We start from the raw sequence: 21,413 nt of genomic DNA on the forward strand, positions 1-21,413 counted from the left end.
AGGTTCCACGGGCATCCTTAATTTTTTGATTTCCTAACTTTTTTGAAACTTCTATGAGGCTGATGCAAAAATGGTGAAAACTGCAATATTGTAATTCATTCAGTGCATTTATAAAGGCAGGAACTGAACCTGAGCTAATAATATTAATATTGTCTCCTTTTGAACTCAACCAGTTAGCCAAATTCATGGTGTTGTGGGTTGTTTCCATTAAGAGGAGAAATTGATGATGGAGTCAGGTATTTCTTTGATGCGATCCTGTAAACAATACAAGCACTGTACAAAGGCCTCTTTCCCTGAGCACAGTAGGAATCAAACAACAGGAGAGAATGTCTTTGCCAACAGTTCCATGTCCCTTTCCAGACAACACTGTGCCCAAAAGCTCTCTAGTCTTTTCTCTGAGTCAGATTCCCAGTGCTAGCTCTGACTGTCTCTGGCTTTTCTGTCTTTTGTTTTGTGGCTTTTCTATCCCTACTTCTCTTTGTTTTGTGAATGTTCATTCACACAAACATTCTCAAAATAATAACCAATGAAACCCTTCCTCCCACATATGCCTTACAGGTGCCTTTGGTTTGGGTGGTGACATGTGCCTGTGTTTGAGGTGAAGGCTGCTATTTTTTCGGCTACCTGGTGCCATAAAGGAGCTTAACTATTTCTAACAACTCTCTTAAATGAAGAGTGGTGGTTATGCCCAGGCCATAACAATATTGTCAGTCATGCAATAACACCAACAGTGTAATTGGTACTTTACCATCATTTATGAGCACAAGATTCGTACCCTCTCAAAAAAACGTTCATTCTAAGGCTTCAGTTCTGCCAATACTTCTGTTTGTGCTTGACTCTAGACATCTAAGGAGTGCCATGGAACTCAGTGGGATTTCTCGCCTTTGAACAACTCAGCATGTGTGAGCTTGCAGAATCAGGGCTAACCAACTGGTAGAGGAAGGGGGTGGGATGCACCCTTATTTTGGAAAGAAAAAACACTGAGAGGAAATGGTCACTGCAAGGGGAGTGGTTGCTTATTTTTCCATTTTAAAAGGAGAAGCAGTTTGCCCACATCTTGGTTTCCTGAAACATTCTCAGCTGTTTGATTCCATGAGCTTCGCCCTCTCCCTGCAGTTTAACCTTTTGTACTTTTATTTTCTTTCTAAGTAAGCATCTATTCTTTCTGGGTTTCTTTTGTATAGACTCACTCCCCTCTCCCACTCCCCTGCCATTGAAACTCTGCTCTCCCCAATGCAACCCCACGTCAGCAAATCCTTCCTCATCAGAGACCTTGATATAATATAGGACACAGTGAAGAAAAAGAAACAGCCAGTCAGCTGAATCCCAGTAAGGTCCCAAGGTCTGAAGGTGCCCGCCAGTCCAAGCCTGAGGGGAAAGAACCTATATTTCTGATCTCTTCTGCCCTCTATCTCCTCCCCGTAGTTTACTGCCATGGTTTTTGAAGTGGGATTAACTGTGATTGCTCTAAAAGGACTGTTCAGTGTAATGAAAATAACTTCACTTTCCCTGACAAGATGTACTGTAGAACAAGCCATTCTCTAAATATGGAATGCAATAATCCTCTAATAAGGAGCATAATAGTGGCATTATGGTGCATCGTGAGATCCTAGGTAGGGAAAGAAATGACAGAAAACACGGCATTCTGGGAAGATGAGATAATGGGAGAATAGATGCATGATAATGAAGTTCATCAAAATTGGCTGGTGAAAAATTGTGATGTTGATTAATGTAGCAATTGAGCCTAAATAGTCAATGTAACTGGCACAAAGGCACACTAGACATTATGAATAATACTGTGTTTGCAGTACTGAAGGGTCATACTGGGTTGCATTGCCTACCTGCAGATAGAAGCAAAACGAGTAATGAATAAAATTGCCTTGTAGTGTACCTGTGCACAGAATTCTGCAGTCCCAGCTGCTCTGTGTATTATCCACCCAGTGCTGTAAACACCCTGCCATGAGTATTGAAAATATAGATTGGAGTTCGTAGTAAAAATAACGAAGAGCTACACCACTCATGCAGCTTTCTCTTTGCATTCTGTCGTTTTCTAGCTGGCTTATTTTTGGCAAAGGAAACTGATAACTGAGACCAAACTAAGACAATGTATTTATTTAATTTTGATAGTTTAGAGGGTTCTTTGATCAAAAACCATTCAAATATGGCATTTATTTAGCCATATTACCCATCCCAAGTGCCACATTCTAAATTCTTCAGGTGATGTTCAGAAATACTTATGGGATATGGGAAGATATTTCATAGGTAGCAGAAATCTCACATAGGTAAATTTATCAGGTGTAACCATATATAGAGACATGCTGAAACTTTATATGAAGGGTACATTTTTATCAATAGTTTATAAAAGTTGTAAATAGTAATTGAGTCCAACAGATCACTTATAACTGTAGTTTATAAATATCTACAACTGCCTCTATTGATGTGACTTAACTTTTCTATTCATATCTGTAACATGCTGATAACATCTATTAATCAATAATTAACTCTTTATTAGCCCTTTGTAAATGGAACCTCAATATATAGTGCAAGACTTTGGTACACATAAGGCGCAGGGGAAGTTTTTTGTGACATAGAATCGTAGGACTGGAAGGGACCTCGAGAGGTCATCTAGTCTAGTCCTCTGCATTCATTGCGGGACACTGATGGACAGTTAGAGATGCTATTTTAAAAACAAAGTTAATTTTTTATGCTAGAGTGAATTATTGTGAGACAGATGGGAGATCTGCTTTAATGGAGTCTTGGTTTAATCACTGGTGTTGATTGTACTGAGGACTTACAATACTGATGTATTTCTTTTCCCACTTTTCATTTCAGCAGGATGTACATATTGGTATACACTATGAAATGCATAAAGAGAAGAAATAATATAAAGGAGCTAAACCAAGAAACATTCATCAGATTAACTTTTCTGTCTTGTTTTACTTAACATTTTGTGTATTCATAAATATATCTTCCACATGGACATATCTCCATCCACTTTAATATCACTAAGCTTTTTGAGTAGCGATTTTGCTCCAAGTAGCAAATGAAGAGAGATTGCAACATCAGAAAAATGAGCTTTTCAAGATACATCTTTAACATTTGCTATGGAGAATAGCTGCCTAATCTGTGTCTTGATTCCTTTAACAGTGCCCATCGCTGCACTTCCTAACTTTCATCCTAAATAATAATCTAATTCACAATTGGCTAGTGGTCTAATTTTCCTTCCTATTTGCTTGTAGGTGGTCAGGGGTATAGTATTAGGGTTTTTTTAATTAGTTTTCTTTCTTTCTATAGATAGGAAGTGAGTTTTCCTTGTCATCATAAAAGCAATGAGAATTGTGGTCAATCTGATCCCTATCAGGAATGAATTTGAAGTGTTGCTTGGAAAGTCTAGTCTCCCACTTTCAGGAGATTCACTCTTTAGGTTGTCAGCTTCATAGTTACTTAGGAGCATAGATGTTGATGGAGGCCATTGTCACAAAGACCAAGATGCTCTCTGAGGTATCTTGGTCCAATGCTATAGAGGTTTTTGAGGATTAATGCTAAAGTCAGAATAGGGGGCTGGCGAGGGAATCTGCTCAGTTTTCAAAAAAAATTAACTTCAGTTATGTTGTTGTAATTTCATTTTAATTGCAAGTTTTCTGAGTAGCTGTAATTAACACAGAGACCATGAATGGGACCCAGTATTCTATGGAGAGTGGAGCAGTGGGGCGTTGTGCTCTCACTGGATCAACAGGAAGGATGGTTCAGTGGTTAGAATGCTACCATGCAATACCGAGCCACTGTCTCAAACCACAGCACTTTTCAGCAAAAGGGAAGCTTTTGGCAAGAGTCTCAAAAATGGCAGCCCCATTTAAAGAGGTAATTTTCAAATACATTTCCTTTCCCAAAACGCAGGCTTTCTTTCAGTGCTTCCAGAATGTCTTGCTCCATGAACATAATGAATTCTGTGTATTTCATCTTGGGTATAGCTGCCACTGTTCAGAGTGAGCATCCTGGGGAGAGGTGAATCGATGACCTGGGAGAAGTTTGCTACCATTTCCTCACGTAGGCAGAGAAGCAGCCAAGGCTGATAAATTGATTTAGAGCTTGGATAGGTAATTCAGGGCAGGATATAGCCACCACAGTGGCAGAGAACAAGAAGTCTCTCTTAGCCTCTACCATGGCATACAACTATAGAAACATCTTTGTGTCAGTCCCTATGGGTCTCAAACCCAGGTCTGTGGGAGTCGTCATCCTCTAATACAACACTTGGCAGCTCACACATGCAGCAGCTGGGACTGGGGCCTGTGAAGCCCAACCGAGGCACAAACCTGGCCCCTGCACTCTGATTGGGAGAACTCCAAGGCTTCTGACTGGGCTGCAGTCCCTGTTTAAGTCAGCGGAGGAACCAGGAAGTTGATTGTGCAACTGGGCTTCATTCTGCCATGGAGTGCTGGTCTGGTATTTACCTGTTCCTGCCAGCTGATCCTGGCCTCTTGGTATCCTGACTTGGCCTGACTCTTGGTAAATGGCTCTGGATCCTGCCCTCTGGTTTGTCTCTCAGTTCTCATCTGCTGGTGTTCCAACCCGGCCTGTTCCTGGTAATTAAACATAAGAACATAAGAACGGCCATACTGGGTCAAACCAAAGGTCCATCCAACCCAGTATCCTGTCTACCGCTAATGACCAATGCCAGGTGCCCCAGAGGGAGTGATCCTAACAGGTAATGATCAAGTGATCTCTCTCCTACCATCCATCTCCACCCTCTGACAAACAGAGACTAGGGACACCATTCCTTACCCATCCTGGCTGATAGCCATTAAAGGACTTAACCTCCATGAATTTATCTAGTTACCTTTTAAACCCTGTTACAGTCCTAGCCTTCACAACCTCCTCAGGCAAGGAGTTCCACAGGTTGTGCGCCGTGTGAAGAAGAACTTCCTTTTATTTGTTTTAAACCTGCTGCCCATTAATTTCATTTGGCTCCTGGACCTTGGCCCATGCCTGATGCTGGGCAAAGGCTACCCATAACCTGGCTGTGTATATGTGTGTATGTGTGTATATGTTCATGTTTTCCATCAGTAATTCTCCAGTTTACTTCCTTCCTACTTTATCAGATGGAGCTCATAATGGCAGTGGGTGGTGGAAGGAGAAGAGACATTTAGGTACTAATATGTTAATGATAGTAGCCACTGTATCTCACCAGATCCTCCACTGCTTGTCCCAGATTAAAGATTCAATTTTTTGAGGCTCATCTCTTTAGAATATATTTAGGCAAACCAAGTAGTCGTAATTCTAAATATAATTAGGCGGAGGAGTTGTTCCACATTTGAAATGCAAATGTCTAGAACAGAGGCATGATATTGTGCAGCATTGTGTTAGATTGTATACCTCTATAGGAAAATGGCATCTGTTTTGCTCAGACCAATGGCATGAAAGGTTAAATGGTAAGAAGTATTTGAAAATTAACTCTTTAAATGTAGCTGCCATTTTTGATCCTCTTGCCGGAAGCTTCCCTTTTGCTGAAAAGTGCGGTGATTTGAGACATTGGCTGCATGTTAAACCAGTGAAAGGCCTGGTCTACACTGGGGAGCTGGGAGATCGATCTAAGATATGCAACTTCAGCTACGAGAATAGCGTAGCTGAAGTCAACGTATCTTAGATTGACTTAAATTGACTTACTTTGCATCCTTGCGGCGCGGGATCGATGACTACCACTCCCCTGTCGACTCCACTTCCGCCTCTCGCCCTGATGGAGTTCCGGAGTTGACAGGGAGTGCGTATGGGGATCAATTTATCGTGTCTAGATGAGACGCAATACATTGATCCCTGATAGACATACCCTAAGATGCCAGACAAGTTTCCATGCTGCCTTCACATTGGTTTAAAGAGCCCCCAAGTAAACATTGTGCTATATCTCAGCATTATCAACCACTGAACCCCAGTGGGGATGGGGCAAAGGATCACCAGACCATCATCACTGCTGAGAGGAATGGGGACACAATTAAAGACTGAATGATGATTTGAGGATGGCCCATAGGAATCTGCATGTAAAGGGAATTCAAGGCACACTTTTTTGACATTGATGTCTCAAATTCAAACTCATAACAGCGTGTATTGTAAACAGTCCCCAAAACATTCCTCCCCTACTCTCCCTTGGAGAAAATGAACCTCACATACAGAAGTTAGTTATTAGAGAGACAAGATGGGTCAGGTAATAACTTTTATTGAACCAACTTCTGCTGGTGAGACTGTCAGGCTTTGAAACTATGACGAGCTCTGTGCAACTCGAAAGCTTGTTGCTTTTACCATCAGAAGCTGGACCAATACAAGATATTTACTTCACTCACCTTATCTTTTTAATATCCTGGGACCAACTAAAAACAAGATGTTAGGTTATGTCACTTTATGAACTACCAGAAGCTGCTCAGATACTACAGTGATGAGGGAGGTATAAGAACTTGTATAGACTAGAATGTTCCAGCTCCCTAGAAGTTCCCGGGACCTAGTGTTCTAGCCAGCGCTTCTACTAAATTAACTGTTTTTACTATGTAAGCAGGTTAGACATCTGTTCTGACCTGTCACTCCTTGGAAACTTTTTCTTGTTTAATATAAAAAAAAGTTCTAGCATTTTGTTACAGAAAGCCAGATCATTGCTTTGTGAGTTGTGAATCCACAACATTCACAGTAATTTGTGAAGCAAAGATACAGTTTCTCCCAACATTGGTTGTGGCACTCAGTCTTGCATCAGGATTTGGCCTGATGCCCAGCATTAATGCTAAAGTGCTCTGAGATGTAGGAATATTACAGGTACTCTCCTGTGAGATGTTAATTTGTGGTGTTTTGCCTGTCCTGGCTACTGTATTATCGAGATTGAAACTAAAGATCTCATGGCAAGATTTTTGTGGTTTGTTGGCTGGTTTTTCATGTCAGAGGTAGCTCAGGGTCCAAACCAACATTCCTTTTCTCGATAAAACAAGTCCTCAGGGAACTAGATGGCTCTGGGAACAGGTAGTGGAATTACAAAGCCTCTTATTGCTGCTTTGAACGGGATTGAAAGTTGTTACTATCTGATGGCTGCAAAGTGGCCTTTGTGAAGTGAGTTGTTGAGCTTAGTCAAGTGGGTAACAATAGTCAGTACTGCAATTGGCAGTTTTGTTGGCAGTCTCAGGTGAGAGGGCATGGAATGAATGGGCATGGGGACTACTGTCATCTCACTTTCTGGATCAGGGATGAGACAAAGGGCCAGAGACAAGTTATGCAGTGGGAAAGCTTGCTCTGCCCCTGCTGCTGCTTTGGATTAATGGCTTGGAATGATTTCATGAAGACATAGAAACCAATGAGCTCTCAGTGCTGACATAATGAACACATCAGCCATTACGTGTGTCACCTAGACTAGAGAGTTGTTGCACTTCTCGTTCTTAATACCTTCCTAAAAAGCACCTTGAGTCTGAAAGCCATATACAGAGCCACCTCCTTTTCTATTCTTTTCTGTTTTGCCATGAGAGTATATTTCATGGTCTATTAAAGCACTGATTCATAACTTATTAATACTGTCGAAGTTTTAAATGCATCTTCTGGGGATGTAATATACCATCTGAAACTTTAATTCTCTATCAATAGAAGTGAACAGATATTTTTAGGCTGTAGTTTTGAAGAGTCTTAAGGCAGTTAGACACCAACTCCCATTGAAATTCAGTGTTAGTTAGTTGTTCAAATCCCTGCTCTAATATTTCTTCCCTTCCTACTACATAGTAGTAGTATTTATCTGTATTATGGTAGTGCCTAGGAGCTCTAGTTGCAAACCAGGACCCCATTGTGCTATAGACACACAGAACAATGCCCCTATCTAGAAGACTTGCAAGGTGTACACTCCGGCTAGAAATTGCAAAACATTGCTCAGAGGGAGGAGTGACATAGAAACACTCAGCTCTGTAGCCTCGTATTGCTAGTAAAAATATAAACAAAGCAGATGCTCAATTAGAACATTTGGAACCATTTTAAGTGTTGCTATAAACTGTGAATAATCTGAGGACCTTTAGTATTAGCATTGGTGGCTTCTATTCTCTTCCACAATGATTCCCATCTGCTTTCCTATGCTAAAGATCTCCAATTGGTTGTTGCAGAAATTAAATGAATGAACTCAGCACCACTGAGGCCACTCAGGGAATTATTTTCCTTTAGTTTGTGCCCATCTAGCTTTTAAGAGTGAAATTCACTCCAGGGCAAGGGACACACAAGTTCCTATGCATCACTTAAGACCTCATCAAAGTGATTCCTAGGGCCTTGAGGTGAATTTTGCCCCTAAGTACATAGGGTTGACAAAGAAAAATGGTGACCTCAAACTAGTTATTTAGTGGTGCACAGTAATTTTGTGTGTGTGTGCAAAAAGCTCATTAAAACAAAATACTCTTTACATTTGGAAAAATAAAGCCTGGAGTTACATTGGTGTAACCAGCAGAACCTGGCCCACAATTTTGAACAAAAGGTTGTAGGATTTATATTCTGTGCTTAAATGTTGGCCAAGATCTGAGTCAAATTTTCCCTCTCATTCTCAAAGCCTAGCCACCCCTGGTCAGCTTTTCAACTCTGAGATGCATAGCCCAAGAATATCAGAGTAACTAGAGAAAGAGCCATGCAGTGACCTCAATCCATAGTAGATCTCCTACTGATATTAACCGGAGTCATGTATAAAGAACAAGGGCAGCACCAATTGTTTCTAGCCCATAAATGATAGTTCTGGTCCTTCACTGTGGGTCTCTTCATAATGTCATGGAGTTTGAGGCCAGAAGGAATGATTAGATCTCTAGTCTGACCACTTGTATATCACAGGTCATTAATTTTCACCCATTTCCCCCTATTTTGAGCCCAAAGACTTTAATTAGACCAAAGCATTCCAGTTCTCAGGAGACTAAACTCTGTCTCACAGGCAGTGAACAGGAGAAACCCAGGTGCCATCAATGCGTGAGGCCCCTGCAATGGCAGGCCATTGCTGAGGTGAGAAATGCCCAGATGACCTAGGATGGATCTAGACTGTTCTCAGTGATGGCAGATGACAGAACAGGGAGTAATGGTCTCAGGTTGCAGTGAGGGAGGTTTAGGTTGGATATTAGGAAACACTATTTCACTGGGAGGGTGGTGAAGCACTGGAATGACTTACCTAGGGAGGTGGTGGATTCTCCTTCCTTAGCGGTTTTTAAGGTCAGGCTTGACAAAGCCTGGCTGGGATGATTTAATTGGGGATTGGTCCTGCTTTGAGCAGGGAGTTGGACTACATGACCTCCTGAGGTCCCTTCCAACCCTGATATTCTATGATTCTATGACCCCAGCCGGTGAACTACACCCTATGCTGCAGAGAAAGATGAAAAAGCCCTAAGATCCCAGACAATCTGACCTAAGCGAAAATTCATTCCTGATCCCAAAATTGATGATTATTTTACTGAGCAAGACACACCAACCAGGCATCGAGAAACTGGCTTCTCTCTATCACCTCAGAGCACTGGTCCACCACCCATGTCCAGTGTCTAATCTCCAGTGATGGCGAATCTCTGATGCTTTAGAGGAAGATGAAAATCCCAGAATACAACTTGCCAACTATGCATTACATGTACAGAATTCCCGTTAATGTTAATGGGACTTCTGTAAACACATTAATAGAGCAGCCCATTGTTCTAATTGTAATGTTTTTAGCTATTTTTATCTCTAAGCTGTAGCTTATCAAAGAACACCACTAGCATTTGAAATCAACACCTTCAAAAATTAATAAGTCGCATGAGAAAACCATCTTTTTGCTACTGTGTTGGAAAACAAATTGTACATGCAGCACACATTAGCCACCAGCATATTTACTTAGTAAGTGTACTTTAATATCTTTTCGCAATTTACCTTGATAACAGAGAAATAAAATTGAAGTTGCTACCATGAAACACTCATCATCATCTTTCCGCAGCAACAAAAGTCTAAAAGTTGGCAAACACAAGAGTAAGTTCCAAACAGAGGCTGATAGTAGAAGTGAAATCTGGCCCTGTGTCAGGCTTCATGATAGCTGTTCTGGTCACGCTGAAGTTCCTTTGGGTGAAGGTTCTGTGTGGTCAAAGAGGTGCATCATTTAAAAAAAAATCACAGTGAAGTGTGAGTGATATACTCTTCAGAAGAGTAAAGCCTTCCCCATATTATTGTGGAATGGGCTGGAGCCAGGGAGGCCTGCTCTTTCACTGAATCCAAGGAATTTATTAAAACCTATCCTGTAGGATCACGTACTGCCTGATGCCATTGAACTTCCAGTAGCCTTAGGCCTGTGGATGCCAAGGCACTAAAGGTCCTGAGCAGGCACTGATTGCCAGAATCCGCAATCTGAAAGTTAGATAAAGCATCAGCAAAACAACTAGCAACCCATGGTACACGGTGTTCTTTAACTAAGTTACTCTATTAGTAGGATAAATTCTGAATCACATGATATTGGGCAGGCAGCTTTTTGGCAATGCCCCCGAAGGCAAGAACCACAAGTTTGCACAAGGAAGCTCCCAGATGTGGCTCGTCACTCAACTATCACTTGCCCCAATCAGTCTTCATTTGGGAAAAGTAGATGCTGACACAATCAATATGAGCCCTTCAAAAACCAAAGTGATCAAACTGTAAGTCTGTGGGAACCTGTATTTTCAGCTGCTCTCGAAGTAAATCAAATCAAGTAGGTGCTCTCCACTTGAAATTGTTGCTGTGGTTGGAAGAACATTAGTTTACAGGGTTAGTGACTGGGAAGAAGAAAAGCCAACCTCTCTCTTCTAGCCGTTCAGCAGTGACTGGCTGATAAACGTAAGAAGTCTGGAGTCTAGACAGAAAATTGTTCCCCTTAAACAGGGTGTTTGGAAATATTAGTGGAAGAGGTTTCACGGAGGAATTTTTTAGGAGTGAATCTAGTTGCTGGTGGTGTCAATTATCCCTCCTCTCTTTTTGTGTGTGTGTGTGCATGTCTATCTTTTATTCTTCCTGCCTTGTTTCTCAATTTGTGTGTGTGTCTCTTACTTTCCCCCCAGACACTCTGAGTCACCCACTGTTTTTCTTCATTCAGGAGCACTAGAGATTTGTACTTTAAGATTATAAAGTGGATTATGCATAGAATCTGTGTACTGACTGCTTTGATGCTAATTACGTCCTTTTTTATTCTTCTCCTGCTTCATGTGCCTATCATCAAAATCTGCTTTGCAAATGGCAGATGATGACAGTTTGATTTACGTTGAGGAGATTAAGGGTTTCTGACTGTCAGAACTATTTTTTTAATCTCAGCTGGCTAACAGCTAAGAATTAAGTCTCGGTGCATAATGACAATATGCATTTTTCCAGACTCATTCAGGTCTGATTTATTTTCTTGAAAAGTAGATGCATTTGCAGCATACGCGGCTAGGTATGTCTATGTATGGAGGTGTACCTTTCTCAGGTGCTTACATCTGCTATGCAGATGTAAGAATTTATCAGTTGCACTTAGATTTATAGATTCTTAAGGCCGGAAGGGACAATGAGATCATCTGGGTGATCATGTTCAGTTACTTGTGCACTATGATCCTGTCACCAGGCTGCCTGTGACAAACCCCTAGACTCTTTTCATAGTCACTGCTTTCTAGGACAGTGGTTTTCAAACTGTGGGTCATGACCCAGTACTGGGTTGGGGAAAGTGAGGCACTGGGTCACAGTGGCTCTGGTCAGCACTGCCGACTGGGCCATTAAAAGTCCCATCGGCTGTGCTGCCCAGCTAAGGCAGGCTAGCCCCTACCTGTTCTGACACCGCGCTACACCCTGGAAGCAGCCAGCAACAGGTCCGGCTCCTAGGCAGTGGGGCCACAGAGCTCCAAGTGCTGTCCCGCCCCGAGCAAAGTCTCTGCATGCCCATTGATCGGGAACCAGCCAATGGGAGCTGGGGGGCGGGTCAGTGCCAGCAGGCCAGAACTGCGTGGAGCCGCTTGCACACCTCCACCTAGGAGCCGGACCTGCTGCTGGTCGCTTCCAGGGCTCAGCATGGTCCACAGTGCCAGGACAGGTAGGAAGCCTGCTTTAGCCCCACCGCTAGCTGAGAGCCGCCCAAGGTAAGCCCACGTCCCAGCCCTGATCTCCACCCCAAACCTGTAGCCCCTTCCTGCACCCCAAACCCTGGCCCCACCCCAGAGCATGCACCCCCAGCTCAGAGCCCTGACCCCTTCCCACATCCCAAACCCCTGCCCCAGCCTAGAGACCCCTCCCACACCCTGAGCCACTCCTCACCAGCTCCGTTGGGTCACAGGCATTAACTATTTTCTTCAACTGGGTCACCAGAAAAAAGTTTGAAAATCACTGCTCTAGGATATAGCCCCCCTGCACATTCTGTAGATTCTGCATTCCTTGTTCCTAGATGTATACCTATGTATTTGGCTGTATTAAAACACGTTTTGTTTGAATGGATCCAGCTGGTGGTCCAGATCCCTAACCATCATTGTTTACCACTTTGACAATCTTAGTGTCATCCACACATTTTATCAGCAATTATTTTGTATTTCCAGATCACCGATGAAAATGTTGAATAGTGTCAGGCTAGTACCAATTCCTGCAGAAAGTCCCTGGAAACACCCCCCATTGGATGATGATTCCCCATTGATGACTGCTTTGAGCTATTAGAGACACAAAGGTGGGTGCAGTAATATCTTCTATTGGACCAACTTCTGTGGTGAGAGAGAGAAGTTTTTGAGCCACACAGAGCTGTTCTTCAGGTCCCAAATTGTTCCTATATGTATGGTCTTGTGTTTGTCTGTATTGAAGGACATTTTGTTTGAATGGGTCCAGCTTATTAAGTGAACCAGATTGCTCTATACAACTTCCCTGTCCTCATCATTAATTATCAGTCTGCCAACCTTTGTCATCCATAAACTTTATCAGCTGTGATTTTACATTTACTTCAGCTTGTAGGAGTTGGATCTTAAAGTGAATTTGCATGTATTACAAGGTCCCACTGATATTTACCCCTTCACTGGAATTACACACCAGGCTTTCTGCAGCCTCTGTGGCTTCCTTATGGGGGCTGATTGAAAGCTAGTTTGGCTTCCTACATAGATTAGAGAGGGCTCAGGGCTGCTCTAATCTACACCCAGCTGTTAGACTTCAAGTGGTCATTCTGGCAGCTGGGCATAGCCAGAGTGAGGAGACATTGAATGTTCCACTGTGTGCTACCTGAGAATCCCCAACAGCCAGGTTAAGCCAGCCTCTTTGCACTACCAGAAAGCATGGGGGGCGGGGAGTCAAATCCCCAAACTTGTTTCTCTTTCAGTGGTAAAAACAGGCAAAACTATAAATAGTTTCATTTGAGATTGTCCTACCCTGTAGGCCAAACTTCCTTATTTTGGAGCCTCCCACAATTTTATGTCTATTTTATAATCTTTCTGACACTACCCTCTTATCCTGCACAGCTCTAGCGACTACATTTCAAGCCAATGTTGAGGTGAAGAAATTTTTTTTTGTATGAATTGCATTACAGAAATGTATCTTGTAAAAGATAAAGTGTTACTTTAATATAAACGTCTCTTAAAGGAAGCTCTTGTCTTTCCTGCCTTTTGTACCATCAGTTAAACATGGGGCCAAATTGCCTGCTATTGTAAACTGGTGTGGTTCCACTGATATGAGAGCCAGGCCAATTTATACTGGTAGAGAATTTCCCCCAAGGTTTCTATAACTGAGGGAATGCAAAGCTTTTTTTTCCTAATGGTTTGAAAAAAGAATGAAGAAAATGTGAGAGTACTGAGATGTTCCTGGAAGAACTTTGCTTAGGAACTTAATAAACATACATATTTTCAAGACTTTTTTTAAATTTGCCCTTCTAGTTTGGCAGCTCAGTTAAAGTTCAGTTAAGTCTCTCTATCCTTGCTGCAGGGAAAGTTTGGGGATCATTTGTTATTTTAAATCCCTTCACCTTTCAGTTGTCAAATTCAATTCAGGGAGCATTTACAGTTTCACTGGAAAGGGGCAATGGTGAGAGAAAAAAAGCTGTTCCAGAATCAGATGAATGATTTTTAAACTCTCAGCTGTTACAGTCTAATCCTCATAGTGGAAAGAAAGTGTTACTGGGGGTATTTTCTTATCTCGATATTCAGGGAACTATATGTGCAAATCTTCATGCCCCAGAGTGAAAACCCAAGGGATTTAACCCATAGACTTACACCTGTGTATGGTTTATGGATTTACATTAACAGGCAGATTTAAGAGACTTTTATTTTACAAGGAGTGGGCTCTTTGAAGTCAATGGAGGCCTTTTCATGGACCTCGGTGGGTTTGCCTAGAGTCTGTTGTGCTGCTCAAAATGTTTATACTAGCACAGACTTTTCATTAAAGACCGAACCTCTGATTTGTTTGCATGTTTTGCTTTGTGTTTGTTTTTTATAAAGATCATTGGATCTCAGTGATGAAATCCTGGCCCAATGAAGTCAGTGGGGAGTTTAGCTATTCACTTCATTGGGCCAGGATTTCACCTCGGCTCCCCCGTCACTAGATCCCATAATGCAATCCCCCACGTCTTTCCACTATCCCTTCCCTCTTCTCCCCATTGATCACTCTGCTTTTGTGATTGACAGCAGCCTATAGGCACTATGAGTTCATGGTCTGCGAATTAAAGTTTAATTTGTTAAACTGTCACTGAGCCAGTCATGGGGGAGTTAGCCAGCGCCTGCAAAACCTGAGCCATGTTAAGAAATCTCTTAGCTGTGCTATTAGGGCCGATCTAGAAGTCCACAGAAGTCAGTGGAAAGAATCCCACTGAGTCTAATGTGCTTTGCCCCAGCTCCATAGGACCTATGCTGATGGAAGGAGAAGCTTCTGGTTAGTCCTAAACCATAGTGTCCTCCAGTAGCCTTTTCAGAGTTAGTGCAGGCTTGATCCCTCCTCTGAGAAGTTGACTCTGTTTCCATGTTGGATTGCTTGGGGACCCTGATGGTGGGCGGTGCATGAAGCATTGAAGCATCCAGACTGAAGAAGAGAGTTTCTTCAACTCCGAGAAGCTTGCCAAGGAGAGCCCTGGCCATATTCAACGCTCATCTGAAGGGTGGTCACTGCAGATGTTTCACTTTTCCACGGGGAGGTGGGGAATCTCATCCTGGGGCTCCAATTCCCTACCTTCAGGACAGCTCCCTCTCTGGCAGCTCTCCTTCCCTGCCTGGGGGCTGCTTTCATTTCCCATGGCATTGCAGGGGATTCCATGTGGTCACATGCAGACCCTGTGCATTCAGACAGTCCAGGTCCCTACTAGTGCACTTTTTAATAACACTTTCCATTTAACTAGGTAGGGCATGGATTGGCTTCCAGCACTGCCCAGGATAGAGGTTCACTTGTTCCTTTTTCACTTCCAACCCCTGATGCTCACGCGCCTTAAGCCTCCAATCTATCACAGGTTTGTCTGGAGCCTGAGAAGTCCTAAAAGTGCTGCTACCGTGTGCCCGTGGAGCAAGTTGTGGAAACTTAGTGTGAGATCACAATCAAACCCAACATTTCTTGGGCTAGTGCTCCAGAGGTGTGTCTTGTAGTCAAACGCAGAGCCGTAACTAAGCATTTTCAGCAGGGGTGAGCAACCATATTTGTATCCCCTAGAGGCAACGTGGGGTGAGATTTTTGCCTCTCATTTAGCATAGAGGTTTTCAAACTGTAGGGCCTGCCTCCCTAGAGGGATGTGCCCCCCAGTTTGAAAACTATCGCCTACTGCCAGGAACCAGCAGATTGGAAGCTGGTGGGAGCTGCCCAGTCCACTCAGGCCCCTGGCTCTCTGTGCTGTGGGACCTGGGGCACTGGCTGGCAGGGCAGCCCTCCCTGCCCTGATTCCCAACCCAGGCTGCCTTTGCACAGCCGGGAGCTCCCCAGGCAGGGCGGATGGCACAGCTCTGATCCGCGCCCCTGACATACACTTGCCTCTGCCCTGAAGGAACCTGGCAGCAGCAGGTGACACCCTCCTTGGAGCTGACTCCTGCCCATGGAGCCTGGCTGCCAAGAGATGCTCCCTGGAGTACTCAGTCCCCTTGGGCACCTGGCTATCAACAGCCTGGTCACACCCCACTCGCTGCCCAGGTACCTGCCATTGCAGCCGGGTCCCTCTCCCAACACTCCCTGCATGCAGAGTGGAACCACCCTTTTCTTCCCTTGGCTGCCAGGCTTGCGGTCACACTGCCCAAGCTCTGAGCTCGCCTACATGAGCCCCGTGCCCAGCCCAGGTGCTAGGGGCAGGTGACTGATGGCAGAGCGGACTTGCTTCCACCAGCTCCAGAAACCAAGGCCAAGAGAACAGAGCAACCCCTAGGGTTACCATATTTCAAGTTCCCCAATACAGGACACTGCCGGGGGAAAGGGGAAGGAGGATCTAGAAGGGGCATTTAGGGAGTGTTGGAGGGGGTATTTACTACAGGGGTGCTCACTGGAGGTGGGCTGCTAGAGCTGGTGTGGGAGATGGGCTGGTTTAACAGGGGAATCCCAGCTGTTGCTAAGGGGATGCTGCATGCTCCCTCTTCCCCTTCTCTTCCTCATCCCACCTCTTTCCCCACTGCCTCTTTCCCCCACCTCACCCTCCTTCCCCCATACCCTGCTGCCCTGACCACCCCCCATGGGCACTCACCAGTGTACAGGAATCAGGATAGTGGCTATGCAGGGCACCCAGCACATGTAGAAGGCAAAGCCAACCGGCACTAGGACCCAGGAGGTGGTATCCATCTGCCAAGACATCTGGCTCTCTGTTTGGGGGGTGGAGGGGTAGGGTGACCAGACAGCAAATGTGAAAAATCGGGATAGGGGTTGGGGGGTAATAGGAGCCTATATGAGAAAAAGCCCCCAAATCGAGACTGTCCCTATAAAATCGGGACATCTGGTCACCCAGGCGCAATACCCATCACCCCCAAAACTATGCCCAGGGACTCCATCTGATACTGCTGGGTCCAGTCATGCACCGCCCCATTTTTGTGCCCTCACCAGCTCTGCACCCTGGGTGGCTGGCCCTCTCGCCCTGCCCAAGTTATGGCCCTGGTCAAAAGTGACAGTTTTGAGAAACAACGTTATGGATTAAAAAGTGGTTAAGGCTTAAATAACATAATCATTCTCTTCCCTACTGGGGAGAAATTCACTCTAAGTTCCATGGGGAGCAGAGGAGGCTTCAAGTTCCTGCTGGGCATCCCTACATCTACCACAGTATATTGTACCCTTGTCTGTTGGATTTCTCACTGCTATGATACCAGAACTAGAGCAAGTCTAACAGAAGGAGAATGATGGTCTGGTGGTTAAGGTGCTAGCTTAGCACTGGGGAAAGCAGCGTTCAACTCTCTTCTCTGCCGCAGTGTGATCTTGATCAAAACACTTCATTTTTCTGTTCTCCATCTGTAAAATGTAGCACTTTCCTATCTCACAGGGTGTTGTGAGGCTAAATCCATAAAATAGTGTAGGGTACTCAGGTACTATAGTAATGGAGGCCTCATAGGTACCTCAGATAGATAGTGATGCTAAATGCATTTCCTGGGTCTTCTGAATCAAGGAGACTATCACCCTAAGTGAATAAAATACATCATTTTATTTAAATAAAGCTTTAACCACTTCTTATCCAATTAAGTACATATGACTGTGGCATTCGTGTACTGCAGAGGCCCTGAATTTCACTTTTGGCCCATCAAAGGAGAATTGGTTGAGTCAAGTAATTTTTTTTTTGACATATCGCTTTTTTGTTTTTTTTTTACTGCCCTTTAGTTTCAATAGGCCTTGGTGAGCATCTCATAATGCAGCAGCCATTTTTCGCCTGAATACTGACAACATTTTTCATTCACATCCTAATGGTGAAATGTATTTTTAAATAACATTTCAAATAAACGCAGGAGGCTCTAGGTAACAGATGAGCCAGCTGGGGACGTGGATGCATCATAGCTGGAACGATCATAGATTTTGGGGGGTTGTTGTTTTTTTTAATGTTCCCATTTTTAACAGGCAACCAGAAGGACCTGCCCACAAGACTGTATTTATCATCATAAACCAAGCTGTTACAAAATATCCAAGGCAGTATATTGATTCCCGTCCCTGGAAATGAACTTGTTATAATAATTTCTGTCCATTTTCTAAAACAGATTATCAAAATTGATATTTGCTCTCAAAGTTCTGTAAAACTTTCAGCTGGTAAGTTGAGGTGAAAAAACATTTTGTAAGGTACAGCTGCAAGTCTGGGTAATTTCCTCTTTTTAGCCCAGTCAGAATAGTTAGTGGATAAAACATGAATTCTTAAGGTCATATCTAGTCACCATTCCACATACTGGACACCTGCTGAAGTCAGTAGGAGGTCTGAGCGTAAATCAATGGTCCTTATTGATCATGATCTGCTGTCACCCTTACTCACCATAAGCAGTGCTTAATCAAATACTCCCATCAAAGTCAATGGGAATTCTCACATGAACAAATATCTGTGAGTAAGGGATGGGGCCTAAACTGTGTTTCACCTTTTTCTCCTTGAATCAGTTTGAGGAATCTTGTGGAATGCAGGTACTGGATCTCAGCCTAATTCTTTCACCACGGCACTGACAGTAGGGCAACATGCAATAGAATACACAATGGCAAGGAACTATAATGCAAACTGAGGAACCTTGGGGCCTATACTTCTGCTGAGGTCCATGTCAATCCTCCTGTTTTCTTCAGTAGGAGCAGAATCAAGTCCCAACATGCACATAGTGTGAAGAGTCCCTCTTACGGAGAATTTAACAGTCTTAAATAGGAAAGAGCCTGTAAATTCCATGCATAGACATGGAAATCTAGGGAAGCTTCCAGGCATGGAGCACATGTGCAATAAGACCATCAACACCTTCTATAAAATCTTGCACTAAACAACTTTTGAGGCATAGGTGGTCCTGATTTTCAGCCACTGGCCTCTGTTAGCACATGCACAGAGATAGCCTTGCATTTTTCAAGTGAGAACACTTGTGTATTCACCTGGCTTTAACGTGCATTTGTACAAGTGTCCCAATCTCACTTTATAGGCGGACTGAGGAATCAGTCTCGGAAAGACAAGCACTGCTTCAAGAGTTATCCTCTCAGAGGGCTGGTCTACACTACAGAATAAAATCGATTTTAGATACGCAATTTCAGCTACGTGAATAACGTAGTTGAAGTCGAATATCTAAAATCGATTTACTCACCCATCTTCACCTCGCGGGATCGATGTCCGCGGCTCGCCATGTCGATTCCTGAATTCCGTTGGGGTTGGTGGAGTTCCGGAATCGATATAAGCGTGCTCAGGGATCGATATATCCCGTCTAGATTAGACGCGATATATCGATCCCAGAGCAATCGATTTTAATGCGCCGATACGGCGCGTAGTCTAGACGTGGCCTGAGAGAGGCCTGTAAATCATTAACATGCTGCTGCTCCAACAGCGCATGCAATTTAGTGTAAATAATAATCATTCAAAATGAAAAACCATACCTGGCACAGCTGAGACACATTGACCGCATCAGATGTTGTACTAAACAGCCCAAAAGTTGTAGCTGTATCCAGTACGGTATCATCATGAAGGGTTAAGCATCCTTTACCAGAGAACCTTGGAAAGCCGGAGCACTTGAGATTTCTCACATACCTGACTCTTCTCACATACTTGACAACTGCAGTTTGTCACAGATATCTGTGAGTAAGGATTGGGGCCTAAACTGTGTTTCACCTTTATCACAGATGTGTGGCTAATACTAAGAAGCTGTGAATGATTCAGGTTCATACATTTCTGAGAAACCCATTCTAAACAAATGACAGCCAGCATGAATACTTGAGAAAGCAACAAATCTGCCATTAGACTGTATTTACTGTATGAGCCCATAAATCCTTTGTGCATGGAAATTCTTTGGAAAGGAGTATTTAACAAAGAATTGAAACATTGGTATGAACATGTAAAAGCTCTATTTAACTATTCTCTACCAATGTATGGTTGGGAGCTATAAACCCCTGAGAACTGTCATGATTATTGCCTGACTGGCTTATCTAATAGTAAAATTGTCTGCGCCTCAATTTACATGAAGCATTCTAGGTATTATCCCCTTTTACACATGTACCTGCTAGAAGAAAACATGGGAATTTAGGGTAAAATTTTCAAAAATGTCTAAGTGAATTGACAGCCTAAGTCCCATTTGCAAAGGAGATAAGTGCCTAAGTCCCACTGGTTTTCAGTAAGACTTAGATGCTTTTGGAAACTTTGCTCATATTCTAAATTTGACCCATCTCAGTTTCTAGTAATATATACACACAGCTCTCGTTAGTGTTAATGGAGTAACACTCATGCATTCAGCTAAGAATTCATATCCCTCTGTTTAGTTCACTTTAAGGTCATGATCCTGTGAAGTCAGGCGGTCCTTTGCATCAATGGGAGTTTTGCTTAGTTTGCTTGTGACATTTATCAGCCTTCTGGATCAGGTCCTAAGTTATCACTAGACAAGTCAACTCTAGTTGGTTTCATATTTTTCTTCATGAACTGTGTCCTAGACAGAATGTAGAATTGCCTGCAGGAAACGGCTCTTTGGGGGACTAGCTAGTTCCAGGCTTATTTTGCAGAGTCCTGTTTTGTAATGGGTTTGTGGATAGAAGGTTAGGGCTGGTTTAAAAAAGGGTAAGTATTTTTCACTGATTTAAAAAAAAAAGTATGTCTTTTTTTCTATGGAAAACTGAAATGGAAAGAAGTAAGTTTTTTGTTTGTTTGTTTGTTTGTTTCACTTTTGGTTTAAGTGAAACAAACCCCCTAGTTTTTAATGAAAACCAGAAATTTTTGCCAAAAATATTTTTATATTTGCAGTGGAAAAACTGGAAAATGTAGATCAAAATGTTCATTTTGGTTGAAAAGTCACTTAGTGTTGGAAAAAATAGTTCAATGAAAAACTGCCCAACAGGTCTAGTCCTCCCAGCACCTGGTGTCATGCCACCCTGAATTACCACTCCCCATTTCTCAATCTCCCATCCTTTCTGTCTGTTCTCCATTGTTTCCTTTTGCAGTTTTCTGTTTCTTTCCTTTTTTTCTAATTGCTTCTTGCACAGTTGGCTCCTCCCTCTTTTCTCTGCCCCCACTCTTCGCTCTGCCTCCTTGTTCCTCAAGTCATCTGCTGCTTGCAGCTTGGCTGGATGTGGGGGTCAGGGAGGAGGTGTCCCTTAGCAGCTCGGTGCTGAGCTCCATGTGCTCTCATGGCCTCAGCTGCATAAGAGATGAGCCTGCAGCAATGTACCTGCAAACTGCTCCCGTCCTGGGCTGCATTTACAGTCAGTGCCATCTGCCACTTTACCTGTTGCTGGGAGAGCATATTTGCAGATCATATCCACTGATCATTTGCTCTGCTCTATCTCCCACCAGATAAGCCTGGTGTGCCAGGCCCCGCTGATAAGCATTGGCTCCAGGAATTGCTAATGGTACACAAGGCCTTTCACTTCTAGGTTGCTGGTTTGGA

The 21,413-nt window shown here is 43.4% G+C and overlaps 1 protein-coding gene across 3 annotated transcripts in view; it reads left to right on the forward strand.

Moving 5' to 3' along the window:
• Positions 1-21,413, forward strand: part of PAK5 (p21 (RAC1) activated kinase 5) — a 197,020-nt gene that overhangs the window by 27,718 nt on the left and 147,889 nt on the right. For 2 of the 3 annotated variants that reach the window (XM_032800141.1, XM_032800142.1), the window contains exon 2: positions 12,510-12,634. The exons of the other annotated variant lie outside the window; for it this stretch is intronic. The gene's annotated coding sequence lies outside the window, so the exon portion shown is untranslated. The remainder of the gene's footprint in view (positions 1-12,509; positions 12,635-21,413) is intronic. 3 annotated transcript variants of the gene reach the window in all.

Source organism: Chelonoidis abingdonii, chromosome 3 (genome assembly GCF_003597395.2).
Source record: "Chelonoidis abingdonii isolate Lonesome George chromosome 3, CheloAbing_2.0, whole genome shotgun sequence".
Classification (NCBI taxonomy): domain Eukaryota; kingdom Metazoa; phylum Chordata; order Testudines; family Testudinidae; genus Chelonoidis; species Chelonoidis abingdonii.